Genomic DNA, 14,864 nt, shown 5'->3' on the forward strand with positions numbered 1-14,864 from the left:
CAAGTATTGCCTTCTTCCGACTGGGGATGAAGACTAGACCGTTGGGTGCGGTCTCTCCTAGTTCTCGTACCTGAAGATGTTTTGTGGGACATGACTAAGATCTGGCAATGTATTTGAAACTATTAAGTTATGTACTAAACTATGTTGCTTCCGCAAATTTGAACTTGGTTTGTAATATTTTATTTGAACTCTGATGGATGTAATCCGAATGCCATTTGTGAAATGTTGTAACGAATGATGTGTTGTGTTGAATCACTACGGTCTTGGTTTGTATGTCGGGAGTTGTTTGAAATCCTTCGTGATTTCCGGACTACTGGGATTATGGGAGCTTAAGTACAGGAATCTAACCACTTCGGTGATTGTTTTTGTACTTACGTTCTTATAATTTGGTCGGTTCTGTTATAGTCATCCTCCCCCCTCACCATCCTCCATGGCAGCAACCGGATCCCATCCGGCCTCCATCCTTCACACCTTCAAATAGTGAACGGCTGCAGCCGCGACGGCAATGGCAGAGGCGCAAACCCTAGCAACGTCACAGGGCCCAGAGGTGGAGCCCCTCACGCAATTACCATCTCCTCTCCCATCTCTCGTGAATGCACTGCCGCCTCTATGCCTCTTGTTTCCTCTCTCTTCTTCAAGATCATTACTACGGTGATTGATCGTTCATTAGCTTCTTTCTGGTGTTCCTGTATTCTGGTAAAAAGCTTGTGAGTTTATTAGCTTCCTTTTCTTTTCCGATAGTACAGAGAATGACAGTAATCTGTTTTATTTTCATCCTAGATATAGGCAACATGGTGGATTCACATGTTAGTCAAGATACTGAGTTTAATTTATATACTTGTATAGCTATGCCGGCATTCAGGATGGTGTCCCTACATAATTGTTGAAATCCATTTATTTATGTTTACTACACTATATGATGGAAATGTCTGATTCATGATTCAGAGTCTTTGCTGGGAACAAGCAGTACCTGTCATTATCATGTTCTGTGGGATGATGTGAACAAATTTGCCGCTGATAGTGGTTAAAAAATTCAAGCAAATTTTGTTACCATGTTGCAGGTAATTTTCAACAGCTGTGATCCTCTTAATTTTCAGACGAATTAACTTGTTAATTCCTTTTGAACTATCTTTGAGTGTGGCTGAAATTACTTGGCTACAGATCAATTTTAAATTTATATTTTTTTATGAACTGTGCATTGACTGTTGCTACCTGAATGGCAGTTAATATGGTGACTTAAATTTTCTGGCACAAACAATGGCACCACCTGATATGTTTACCCCTTTTCTTTGATGGATTTGTGACCAACCTGATATGTTTACCCCTTTTCTTTGATGGGTTTGTAACCAAAACTCTTGGCACCATCAACAACTCTTCAAGTTGGGTGTATGTGTCCAAACTACAAGCCTTTGGTTAGCTTGCTAGGTTTTGTTTTTTTTATACTAGGGCAGATGTGAGTAAATCAAGCTTCTCAGTATCTTGAAAAGGTTTGTTTGATTATCGTTGGAAGATAGATGGTATGATTTAATGCTCTATAAACCATCGTCCACTCCCCTCCTCTTCCCGACGCTTAGCCCGCCCCTTCTTCCCCACGTGCGTTCCCCACCGCAGTTGCACGCTCGCCTCCCTCCGCTCGCCCTACATGACGGCCCTCTCCCTCCCAAATCTCACTCTTTTTGGATTCTATATTGAGTATTGACCCACTAAAACAGAATGTGGCTCAACTGATGGTGACTCGAAAAATGTAATGAAACTGATATGTCTCAGTTTGGTTTACTTTGGGTGGTATTGTAATAAGCTTAAAGCATTATTTCTTCCTTTCTATTAAAGTATGTTTTTCTTGACCGTGTGTAGTTTTGGGTGGGTGGGTCACTTACAACTTACAAGAACAGATATCGGGCTCCCTCTTGAAGAATTTACCATTTGTTCGCGGCGGCACCCATACGGAGGACTGCCGGAGCCGACCGGCTCCCCGGTAGCAATGGCGATGCCCCGCCCCTGGCCCCGATGTTGTCGCTCGCAGGATGGAGGTACCTCGGAACTCTATTGGAATTGTTTCGGTGTTTTTTGTTAGTTTGTCTGTTACTCTTTTCTTTCTTTTTATTTTCCCTTAACCCTTAGTTGCTTGCTCAGTTCGTATGGTTGCTGTAGTATGCTTATTCTTACATTAGTCTTTAAAAATCAAGCTGTTTACTAGCTTCTTTATGTTACTTTTACTTGGTGTCTCAGGGTGAAATTATTTCTTTTTTCAGTGCTTGTACCAACAGATGCATTGGAAGCTATGAGTTTCTTGATATAGCTCCACTGTTGATCATCAATTTAGTTTTGCAAAAATTATGATTGCTAGATTGACGACATGTTCAAGAGTTTGTTGAATTGTGCCTTGAAATATTTGCATGCATAGAACAAAACACAATTCAGTCATCAAGATGACTTTCATTTGACAACTGCTTTTTTAAGTGTGTTAACCCGTTGCTCTGGAATCAATGTAATATTCTAAACTCAAAACTGTGCTGCAGTTCCTGCGTTCAAGCAATCTTACATTCTTTTCCTTGAAAATCACAAGGACTGTGGGCATCAATGCACTATCTGACCAGTCCAAAGGAACTTGGAAATCTTACCAATCTCTTATCATTGTAAGATCCTCCAGTCATCTTGTTATCCTGGGTAAAATTGGTAGTTGAAAACTAATATGCTGTACTGAATGCGCATACATTCTACGTATCAGAGACATGTGCTTCTTGTTGTATATCCCTATGGCATATTTTCTCTAATGCATGGATACTCTGCAATGGCAGTAAGTTAATACTGGATTGTATGTCCAAAATTTAATATGTGCATTTAAGCAGAGATAGTGATATTGTATGCAGTTGTACATTTTAGTCAGGCTACTTGTTTTAAAAGTCTCAATAATCTTCAAAGGGAGTATCTTCCTTCTTTTCTCTATCTAAATAATTGATTGATAAATGAGTTTCAAACTGTAAGATGGCAACTTTTGTTCCAGTGATTGGTGTAAGGCGGCTTCTATTCTCTAAAAATGTGACAGCAGTCCACTGCCCTTGATTTATGTCTTTTTTCATGATTCTCTTGAAACGGCTTCCCTTTCTCAGGGCAATTCCCTTTCGGGTGGCCAGGTGAACCAGCAGTGCTGGGGGCCTTGGTCTTGGAGCGGAAATTGTTGGGACATTGATCTATTCGAGTGGAGAGTGGATTTAGCTAATTTGAACAGGACATGTGGGCTCATAAATATGACTCATGTTTTTTTCTCTAACATGATGACATGTATGATTTTTTTAATAAAACAATTCTTTGATTTGACTGGTTTAAAATGTTTGCAAAGCTCAAGAGCAATGGAGTTTAGAATTCATTCTTATTTGCATTAAGTTTCAATTTATGGTAGTAGGATGATATAAATTTATTAGAGCGATGACTGATGTGAATATTTCGTGTAATAAAATAAAATGTAGTGTTGGCTGAATGTTTATTAACAATCCAAGATACATTTTAGGTATATAAATTAGATGATAGTCCATATTATTTTATTATGAACTTTAGGGTTTGAATTGGAGACAAATGTAAATTAAATATATATATAAATAAATGTATAAGAGAATTATGAACTTGCACAGCATTATATTATGCCTAAATAATTATCGATATTTATGATAAATAAAAGCAATACATAACATTGATTAATTTTTTCAACATCGTAAACCATACATGTGAACCGTGATTTTTTTATATATATATATGTTACATGAATTTACTTCTATAAAATTAATTATTTTTTCTATGAAAGAATTTTTTTAAGACACGTGCATGATGCACGTGCATATCCACTGGTTAATAAAAGGAGGGCCTGACAAATTTGAGTAACATAGCCTTATTTTGATGTACAGGTAATAATATAAGTATTCATATACACTACTGGAGACGGCCTCTTTGCCGAGGGCCTGAGGCCCTCGGCAAAGGCCCATTAACCCTCGGCAAAGGCTTTGCCGAGGATGGCCCTCGGCAAATAGTTCTCGGGGAATTTTGAGTCGGCGAAGATAGTCTTTGTCGAGGGCCCTTTATCGGGCACTCGGCAAAGCCTCTGCCGAGGGCTGGAGCGGCACTCGGCAAAGAAAAGCAGCCGTCACGGCGCCGGCGCCTGGGACGGAGTCTTTGCCAAGGGCCGTCTCCGGGAGCCCTCGGCAAAGAATTATTCTTTTTTTAAAAAAAAAATCTTTGCCGAGGGCCTCCAACCATGGCCCTCGGCAAAGAAATGTGCAGAATTTTTCCAAAAAATATTTGCCGAGGGCAATAGGACGGCCCTCGGCAAAGAATTATTCTTTTTTTTTTGAAAAATCTTTGCCGAGGGCTTCCACGCAGGCCCTCGGCAAAGAAATTTTATTTTTTTTAAAAAAGTCTTTGCCGTGGGCCTCTAACCATGGCCCTCGGCAAAGAAATGTTGCAGAAATTTTATTTTTTTAAAAAAAAATCTTTGCCGAGGGCAATGAGACGGCCCTCAGCAAAGGACCCTTCTTTGCCGAGGGCCTTGGTCATTGCCCTCGGCAAAGAGGCAAAAATTTAATTTTTTTTTGTTTTTTACATTCCATCGACACAAGCATTTCATATATATACATATATATATCAACCATCACATATATATATATCACACATAACTCATTTTCTCACAATATATCACAACCATAATTGTGAACCACAAATCACAATATATTACAATGACAAGTCACATGTTCATCATCATTCACATATTTATTACGACAAGTTCATGAAATCCAAGCACAAGTCAGAACCATAAACCACAAATATTATAATAAAGTCCAACCACATCACCTAGCACTAGTCCTCATCAAGATAGCCTATGAGACGGTGGTGAAGGAAAGGCGGGATCACCCGGTGACGCACTACCAAATTGATTGGAACCCACGGACGGAGGCTGCACAAAGGAGCAGAGATTGCATATGTGAGTAATCCGGGAAAACAGTTTTGAAACTTAGAGATTGCATCTAGTAATCTAGGAATACAAAAAGATTAGACTCAATTGAAAATTTCAGCAGCACCTCCCCTGCATGGGGAGATTTCCAAAACCTGCAAGAAACAACGGCACGAACGCCGACATCCACAACGGCACGAACGACGACATCCACAACGGCACGAAGGCCGACATACATGCAAAGCACAAGCGAAAAGTGAACTTTCATACTTACAGGAGTAGCTGCAGGAGTAGGAGGTGGAGCTGAAAACTGCACAGGTACACCCGATGCTTGCCCAAGACTTTGCATGATCACCATCATCTCCGCCATCTGCTTCTACGCGGCCTCGAACGCGACCTGCTGGGCCTGCAGCAGTGCGGTCAGTTCCGCGTTCTGCTCTTGACTTTGCCTTTTTGTTTCTTGCAGCTCGGCCTGCAATATTTCACTCCAATGTATCAGTAATGCAAATCTAATTTAGGTGTGTAAATATCAACGTACGACGAGTAAAACAGGAATTACCTAGAGTGCCTGGACCTGCTGCAGTGCTGGAGAAGGCCGTGAGCGTATGGGCTGGCTGGAGCTCGTGCTCCGTGCTCTGATAGCGTCGAGGGAGGGAACAGTGGTGGAGTCGATGGCGCCGTCTACAATCCACAGCCGCCCGTGCTTCTTGCCTCCTTCGAGCCTTATGATCGTCTCTGCATCAATGGGCTCAGTGCGCACATTGTAATCTTCCCCATAGATCTCCTTTACCGAGGACGTGTACTCTTAGACTTTAGTGTATACGTTCAGGTCAGAGTACACCTGGGGCAGGGCAGCCGGGTCGAAGGAGACAGAGAACGATGCCCTGCCCATGTGGGACATAGCCCACACAGAGAACTCCGAGACCTCCTCGCCCGGGCGCGCAGCCTCCTGCGAGAAAGATGGGAAGATGGTGAGAAATCAAGCAGAATTGAGCATCAAAATAAATGAAAGAAATCACTTACGTATGCTTGTTTGTATCCGGGGAGGCTGCGGCTGCCTTGATGGTGAGTTGGACCTTGCCTCATCAGACGTTGTTCCCGCTGCCTCTCTGCGTGCCAACAAAGTCCTATGATAACCACTTGTCCACGATCATGGCCCAGCACTCGGGATACGATCGGCACCACCAAGGAATCACCTACAAGTCATTGAGTATTTGACATATAAGAAGATGAAATTGAACCTACTTAATATCAAAACGAATCATTATGAATGTTATTCACCTACCTCAAGGTACTGGTCCCGGGTCAGCGTAATCAATCTTGCTTGAGGCTTGGGGAGGGACTGCTTAAGTACCGACCTGTAGTAGTCTATGTGGGCTTGGACACGCCCATGGTGGTGCATCTCAGTGACGTACTTCCTACAAGCTACGGCAGTCGCCCGATCCGCCTGGGCCTCAAGTCTTTCTTCGGCCTTGAAAATTTTCTACATACAAAACCGATGTATCCATTCATTATTTCAATAAAACATTTAACCAATGAATGAGATGTATTAAGCAATGTTGTGCGAGAGAAACTTACCCAAAACTCCGCCAATACACGCTCCTGCTTGTTGCGGTAAGTGTCATCCGTGACCAGCGCGTACCTGTCCCAGTTAGAGGTCGGCTCCCACACCACCGGCTCTTCGGATAGTTGCACAATGCCGGGATACCATTTCTTGCACAAAACACCAAAGATGCTCGTGGGGGTGCTTTCTGGAGTACCTGACAAAACCAACCAGGCCCTGCATAAGTGATTAAGAAAATTTATTAGTTTCTCTTATGATTTCAACATATCTTATGAAGTAGTTGTGATAACATCTATAGTTACTTACCTCTTTGCCATAGGCCAAATCACTGGGCGGTTGTGAGGAAGCGGAACCGGAGGGAGGCTCACGGGACCTCGCTCATAGGGAGTCCGGGTAGCGGTACCCCCTCCGTCACCCTCGAGCCCCTCGCCTCCCTCACCCTCGAGTGCCTCGCCTCCCTCGCCCATCTGCTGACCCCTCTCATCCTCCGACGAGGATGTGGCCGTGGCCGTCACGTGCTCCTCCTCCAGCACCTCGTCACATGGCGAGGGAGGAGACCGCTGCCTCCTGCGGCTGCTGCCCCTGGTCCTCCTCTCGTCACCTCCTATAGATGCTGCCCCAGACGACGACCCCTCACCTCGAAGGAGAGGGCGGTCTCTCCCGTAAACCGTGGGCGTGTCATGGCGTGGACGTCTGCTCGCCATCTTTGTTCAATCACCTGCAATCACAAAGAATGAACAAGACTAATTAGTACATATATTAGAAATAGATTTAAAATATATAAACAAAACACAAATTAAAAAAAACATAGTATTACATGTATTAGGAATAATCTTTATGATTGAGATCATAGGTCTCATCATCACTGTCAAAATTGTCCAAATGGGCAACACTATCCGAAGGTTCTATGTTGTCATCGTAGTCATTGCCTAGAAGTAATCGCTCAAGCATTGCTATGTCCTTGGCATTTACCACCACATCTCCATCGACCTTGCCATCAACCATTTCGTTGTCTACTTCCATTTCGATTGCTTCGGGTAAGACTATCTCAAACGTGCCTGGTAGCCCATCTTCTTGATAGAACTGTCCATCATATGTGTTTGCGTTGAAGTTGTAATCATCATCGTTTGGGCAGGTAGTTTACCGTGTGGAGATACCTGGTGCACAATAGCCCTACCCTTAAGATCCTCTTTGTCTTGGTTGGCGTATCGAGTATAATACACCTGCACGCCCTGTTGAGCCACAATGTAGACATCTTTTCTAGGATAGGTGGAATCTTCTCGAATCTCGACTAGCCCAAGATGAGGGGTTCGTCTCGTTGATCGAGGATTAAACCAGTGGCATTTGAATATGATAGGTTTAAGAGGTTTGTCTCCATGAAATGAGAGTTCATAGATTTCCTCAACTCTACCATGATAGTCGAGGCCATCAGTGCTGGGCATACAAACTCCGCTATTTATGGTTTTTCGTTTGGGCCGAATCTGCTCGTAACTTGTTGTGTGGAAGCGATATCCGTTCACGTCATAGCCAGTAAATGACTTCACCCTAATGTCACAGTCGTTTGCAACCTTTTCAACTCGTCACTCATGGACAAATCGGTCTGGGCCTGCAAGGTGAAGCATGATAGATCGTTATATTAATCAAACGTACGATCACCTTGGACGATCGAACGTACGAGCTAAATTGTACATTACCTTTTGTTTGAACCAAGAAATAAAATCAGGCCTCCTCGCTCCCGCACCCCGCGAAACAAGGGTGTCTTGTTCATGCGAGGTAGGATCCCTTGATTGATGCCAGAATTCACGAACAAATTCCCTGTCCGAACGAGAATCAATGGGGTTGGATACAGAATAGTGACGGTGTATTGAAACAAGTTCGTTGATAACTTACTTGATGAACGACTGCACCTCGGTAAGGTTATTCAACACATATAGCATGATACTGCGCCACTCTTCATTTCCCAATAGCTTCGGGGTTGATCCACTTGCGCTGCTGAGTTGGCATTGGAAAAGGCTAAGGGTCGATTCATTTTCGCCAGCATTGTAACGAGGGAGTGGATTATGATTGCTAGGAAGGTTCGGCTTGTAGTATTGCGTTGTGAAGTTTGCCACCTCCTCCCGAAGGCATGCCTCTACAATGGAAGCATCAATTCTAGCTTTATTTGTACATTTTTTATGAAGAGTCTTTAGACATCTCTCGATTGGATAGCACCAACAGGCCTGCACAGGCCCCCCCCAAACGTGCCTCGGATAGGAGGTGCACAATCAGATGCTGCATCGGCAAGAAGAAGCCGGGTGGAAAGATCTTCTCCAGCTTACAGAGCAACACAGGTGTCGCTTTTCCAAGTCCTGAGTGACGGTCCGAGATATCTCCTTGGCACAAAGCTGGCGAAAGAAAAAGCTCAACTCTGCCAGCACTAGCCAAACATGCTCAGGGACATAGCCTCGGACCATCGCTGGAAGAAGCCTCTCAATCCATATGTGGTAGTCATGACTCTTCATCCCGTTGACTTGCAGAGTGCCTAAGTTCACTCCCCTGCTAAGATTCGCTGCATATCCATCTAGGAACATTAACGTCTGGATCCATTTTAGTACTTCCCACCTTTGATCGATTTGCAAGACGAAATTGACCTTAGGCCTTTTCTAGTTCTTGTTTCAGCCACTAGGAGGCTGCATCGCTTGATTCGGTCTATCGCACAACGTTGCTAGGTCCACTCTAGCCTTAACGTTGTCCTTAGACTTGTCAGTGTCCATGAGAGTTCTCCAAAGTGCCTCGGCGATATTCTTTTCAGTGTGCATTACATCAATATTATGTGGCAGAAGAAGGTCATCGAAATAGGGGAGCCTCGTCAAGCCGGACTTATGAGTCCACATATATTCCTCACCATATCCCACAAAACCACCTTCTTCATTGGGCACGAGAGCATCTATCTGAGCACGAACCTCGGCACCAGTCCTCAAGTGCGGTTTAGGGTCTATCACTTTGACACCTTTCGTAAAGCTCTTGATGTCTTTTCTGGATTCATGGTCTAGAGGGAGGAACTGACGATGCTGGTTGAACGACGAATACTTGCCACCCTTCTTCAACCAAATGAACCTCACAGCTTCCTTGCATATTGGGCATGGTAACTTCTCGTGAACACACCAGGTGGCAAATAACCCATACGCCAGGAAGTCATGCAGAGAGTAGTGGTACCAAACGTGCATTTTGAAGCTTGTCTTTGTAGCTCGGTCGTATGTCCATACCCCCTTCTCCCAAGCGTGGATCAATTCATCAATCATAGGCTCCATGAACACACCCATATTGCTCCCCAGGTGTCCAGGAATTATCAACGACAAGAATACGTTATGCCGTTGAAAGGAGATGCCGGGAGGGAGATTGAGGGGGATAACAAAAATGGGCCAGTATGTGTATGGGGTAGCCATCATTCCATAAGGATTGAACCCATCTGTTGCCAGCGTGACATGTACATTATGGGCCTTAGCTGCTTTTGTCATGATGTTTGTCATTGAAGTACGTCCATGCTTCAGCATCAGACGGATGTGCCATCTTCCTAGGATTGTACCGTTTGCCATCTTTGTGCCATGTCATCTATTTCGCGGATTCCTCGATCATGAATAGCCATTGGATCCTCGATAGGGAAGGAAGGTGCCGTAGCACTCTCGCGGGGATCGAAAGCTGCTTTTTCTGACCATCACCAGAGTCTACCTCCAGGTACCTAGAGGATTTACAGTTCAGACAGTAATTTGCGTCCTTGTGTTCTTTCATAAATAGGACGCACCCCTTTGGACAAACATGTATCTTGTCATACGGCATCTTAAGCATACGAAGGAGTTTCTCTGCCTTGTACAAGTTCGTCGGCAAAGTGTGCTTCTCCGATAGCATGGTGCCAAACACGGCCAACATCTTATCGAAGCCTTCTCGACTCAGGTTTAACTCGGCCTTCAACCCCATTACGCGTCCAACCGCATCCAGCTGAGAAATCGTTGTACGCTCGTGAAGGGGTTTCTGTGCCGAGTGCAACATTTTGTAGAAGTCCTTTGCGGATTCCTCCATCTCCTCCTTCTCATGTCGTTCTGCGAAGTGAGCTTGGTGGGCATCATCTAGCATGTCTGCTACCCGGCATCATCATCAAAAGCCTCAAGGCGTGCTCTCACCACCTCTGCTCTTATACGATCTGCTTCACCATGGTAGATCCACTGCTGGTAGCCAGGTGTATAACCATTGAACACAAGATGTCTACCCATGGTCTTCTCGTCTACCTTTCTCCTATTGTCACATTTGCTGCAGGGACACCAAACTAGAGAATGTCCTCCTGCTCCTGGGCCAAATGCATGTTTCCAGAAATGATCTATCCCCTTCACCCATTCATAGTCATAGTCACTGCCGCTTCTCCATCCCATGTACATCCACTGACGGTCCTCTATCCTTTAACATTTACATCACAGAGTATTGTGACTATCAATTACATCTATGTGGTGTTCCTAATGTCTAATAGGTGAGGATAGGTCCTAATCCCACCCGCGGATGTGTAGATGAGGTCAGTTTCTAGGCTTCGCTCCTCTCTGAGACAGAATTTCGGCAGCACCTCCCCGCTGTTCTCCTGATACACGTCCTGCCAGGGAGAGTGTGTATCCGGAGAACAATAGGGAAGAGCTACTGACACTCGGTCTCGGACCGGAGCAGACCATGGAAACTAACCCATCTACACATCCGCGGGCCGTCCAGAAAACGTGGACAATCCAAAATAGATACGGTCATAGATATGCAAAGATCCACATACCTACGACCGTATCTCTTTCAGACGGGAGACGCCTAACTGGGTTACGCGATCTAAGACAATGATACGAGAGGAGGGCTTATTTATACCTAGGGTGGCGGTGGAGTCAGGCTAGCGGGGCAGTGGCGAGTCGGGGCAGTGATGAGGCGATGCTGTGTAGGCAGACCCGCAATGCCGATGAAGAGGATCGGGGTCGCCGAGTCCCCTCTGACGTGCTCTTCTCTGCAAAAGAAGAAACACAATACTATAAGTTAAAAATTTCAGCAGAACCTCCCCTGTACGGGGAGGTTTCCAAAACCTACAAGAAAAAACATGCACGATGGCCGACAACCACATATCAAGGGAACAAATACGGCATGATGGCCGATAGCTAGATATATATTAATCCACCACCAACACACCACCACCTCCACCACCACGACCACACCACCACCACCACAACCACCACACTACCACCACCACCACGACCATGACCACACCACCACAACCTCCACCACCATGACCACACCACCACCACCACCACACTACCACCACCACCACCACCACGACCACGACCACACCACGACATCCACCACAACGACCATGACCACACCACCACATCCACCACAACGACCACACCACCACCACCTCAACGAACACACTACCCTCCTTCTCCACCTCCACCTACACCTCCACGATTGCACGCCACCACCACCTCGACCTCCACCTAGACCTCCTCCTTCACCAGCATTGTACACCATGAAGCGAGGGAAGGGCATACCTGGACGTTGGAGGGACATCGAAGGCCACGGACGGGGCGAGGGTCGTGGACGGGGCGGTGTCAAGGGGTCGGGGCAGGGCACCTCCTCCTCCTCTCTTCTCGGCCTCCTCTCTTCTCCTGTTCCCCTTCTCCTCTTCCTCTCTTTCTCCCACCTTCTGCTCGGAACGGGGGCGGGCACGGCGGACAGCGTGGATGGGGTTGGCGGGTGGCGCGGGGTCCTCCTCCTTCTTCGGTGGCCGGTGGATGGCGTGGAGGTTCTCCTCCTCCTCGGGGCGGGCCGGCCGACGGGCGTGGGCAGGCAGCGCGGCCGGGACAGGGCACCTCCGATGGGTTGAGGCGAGCGGCGGGGTGGGGCTCCTCTGGTGGCCTGCTCCTCCCTCCTCCTCTGGCGGCCGGGGGCCGGGGACGCATGGGGTGGCGGTGGCGGCTGGGCGCGGGGCGGTGGTGGGGCGGCGGGGCGCGCGGGGCGGTGCGGTGGTGGGCGGCGGGGCGCGTTACGGTGGGGGGCGCGGGGCGGCCGGGCGCGCAGCGGCGACGTCAAGTAGCCGATGTTTTGTGGGCGGGGAATTTGGGCCGCTGGCCAATTTACGGTTGGGCCCTTTGCCGAGGGCCCAGATCCAGGTCCCTCGGCAAAGATTTTTTATTTTTTTAAAATATTCTTTGCCGAGGACCATTGGCCAGGCCCTCGGCAAAGACCCCCTTTGCCGAGGGCCAGGCTAGGCCCTCGGCAAAGATTTTTTTTGGTCTGTGGGCGGGGAATTTGGGCCGCTGGCCGATTTAGGGTTGGGCCCTTTGTCGAGGGACCAGATCCAGGACCCTCGACAAAGATTTTTTATTTTTTTAAATATTCTTTACCGAGGGCCATTGGCCAGGCCCTCGGCAAAGACCCCCTTTGCCGAGGACCAGGCTAGGCCCTTAGTAAATATTTTTTTTTGGTCTGTGGGCGGGGAATTTGGGCGGCTGGCCGATTTAGGGTTGGCCCTTTGCCGAGGGCCCGGATCCAGGGCCCTCGGCAAAGATTTTTTTAATTTTTTTTAAATATTCTTTGCCGAGGGCCATTGGCCAGGCCCTCGGCAAAGACCCCCTTTGCCGAGAGCCAGGCTAGACCCTCGGCAAAGAGTTTTTTTTGGTTTTTTGAACCCAATTTTTTTGTGGTGTTATAATACATTATTTAAATCTTAATTTTAAAATTTGGGCCAAATTTGAGTTTTTTTGATATATTTCCCTAATTTATTTCTTTTCGTTGATTTTTTTTGAATATTTCAAATTTGAACTGCAGGTGGATGGAATAATGCAATTTAGTGATTCAAAAAATATTATTCATGGTATTTTTGTGATCATATCACATTTTTTTGAATCACTAAATTGCATTATTCCATCCACCTGCAGTTAAAATTTGAAATATTCGAAAAAATCAACGAAAAGAAATAAATTAGGGAAATATATCAAAAAAGTTAAATTTGGTCCAAATTTTAAAATTGAGATTTAAATAATGTATTATAGCACCACAAAAAAACTGGGTTAAAAAAATAAAAATAAAAACTCTTTGCCGAGGGTCTAGCCTGGCCCTCGGCAAAGGGGGTATTTGCCGAGGGCCTGGCCAATGGCCCTCGGCAAAGAATATTTAAAAAAAATAAAAAATCTTTGCCGAGTGCCTGGCGGCGGGCACTCGGTAAAGACTGATGCCAGTGGCCGCCGTGACCCATCCGGCCATATTTGCCGAGGGCCAATTTGCCGAGGGCTAGGCCCTCGGTAAAGATTTATTTTGCCGAGGGCCATTTGTGGCCCTCGGCAAAGGCTTCTTTGCCGAGGGCTCCTGGGGCTGGCCCTCGACAAAGACCCCCTTTGCCGAGTGTCCGAGATGTAGCCCTCGGCAAACCCAGAAGCCCTCGACAAAGAGGACGTCTCCAGTAGTATAATCATATTTTTTTTTGCTGTGACAACACACAAAAATAACTCTTTTTGAAAAGAGGACAAGAGAACTTAGTTTTTTTTTCATTTGTGCCTCACTTTACGCATTTCATAGCATATAAAACATTATTTCATGGCCACCCTCCAGTTCCGCCTCTGGCGTTGGCCCTCTAGATCTCACTTCAAGGTCTACAGCTAATCTTGAGTGCTGTTGTGCAGGTTTAAATGACTGTTTACAACATCATAATAGTAAAACGGTACAAGCTACGAGCTAGAATTATTGTTTTATTAAGTACGAAAGTAGAGTTTTGACTAAAATGTATAGTAAGCACAAGGGTTTCAACTTAACCTGAGGATAAAAGGTTGTTGCAACTAATAAGATCAAAATTTCAAAGTCAAAACCGAGATTCATGACGTTATGAGACATGCAACAAAGAACCACTATAACTTAAGCTAATGTTTTAACTAATGTGCCACATGAAGAGGAAGAAAAACTATTGATATAGATGGAAAAACCTATAGAATAATTGATTTATCAGAACTAGATAATGATTACGTACATAGTAGTTATAAGCATGTTGTGTCAAAAATGGAGAGAGAGAGAGAGTGCAAAGATAAATAATTTTTATAGTTGTATGTATTTATCATGGACTTCTAATGCTCGTGTCTCTTTTTATGAGAACTTTTAGGATTTAATTTTTGCTTAATGTGAGAGTTAACATGAGTGCCTATATACTAGCAGCAGCAGCAGCAGTAGATGCGTTCTTACTAAAAGGTGGTAGACTGCATATTTGCATCCAGCTCGATTCTACATACTGTTGGCAGGACTGGTTGACCGTGGTGATAGTCCATCCCCTGGATTTGACCCCACTGACACCAGAAAACTGAATTTGACATGATCCGATGCTTG

At 45.5% G+C, this 14,864-nt stretch overlaps 1 long non-coding RNA gene across 1 annotated transcript; it reads left to right on the plus strand.

The window, feature by feature from the left end:
• The first annotated feature begins 410 nt into the window (after positions 1-410).
• Positions 411-2,762, plus strand: LOC136540185 (uncharacterized). Its single transcript, XR_010779896.1, has 3 exons — positions 411-1,061; positions 1,855-2,030; positions 2,520-2,762. It is a non-coding gene; the product is annotated as an uncharacterized lncRNA (long non-coding RNA).
• Positions 2,763-14,864: the final 12,102 nt, after the last annotated feature.

The sequence above is a fragment of the Miscanthus floridulus genome, chromosome 2, assembly GCF_019320115.1.
Source record: "Miscanthus floridulus cultivar M001 chromosome 2, ASM1932011v1, whole genome shotgun sequence".
NCBI lineage: Eukaryota > Viridiplantae > Streptophyta > Magnoliopsida > Poales > Poaceae > Miscanthus > Miscanthus floridulus.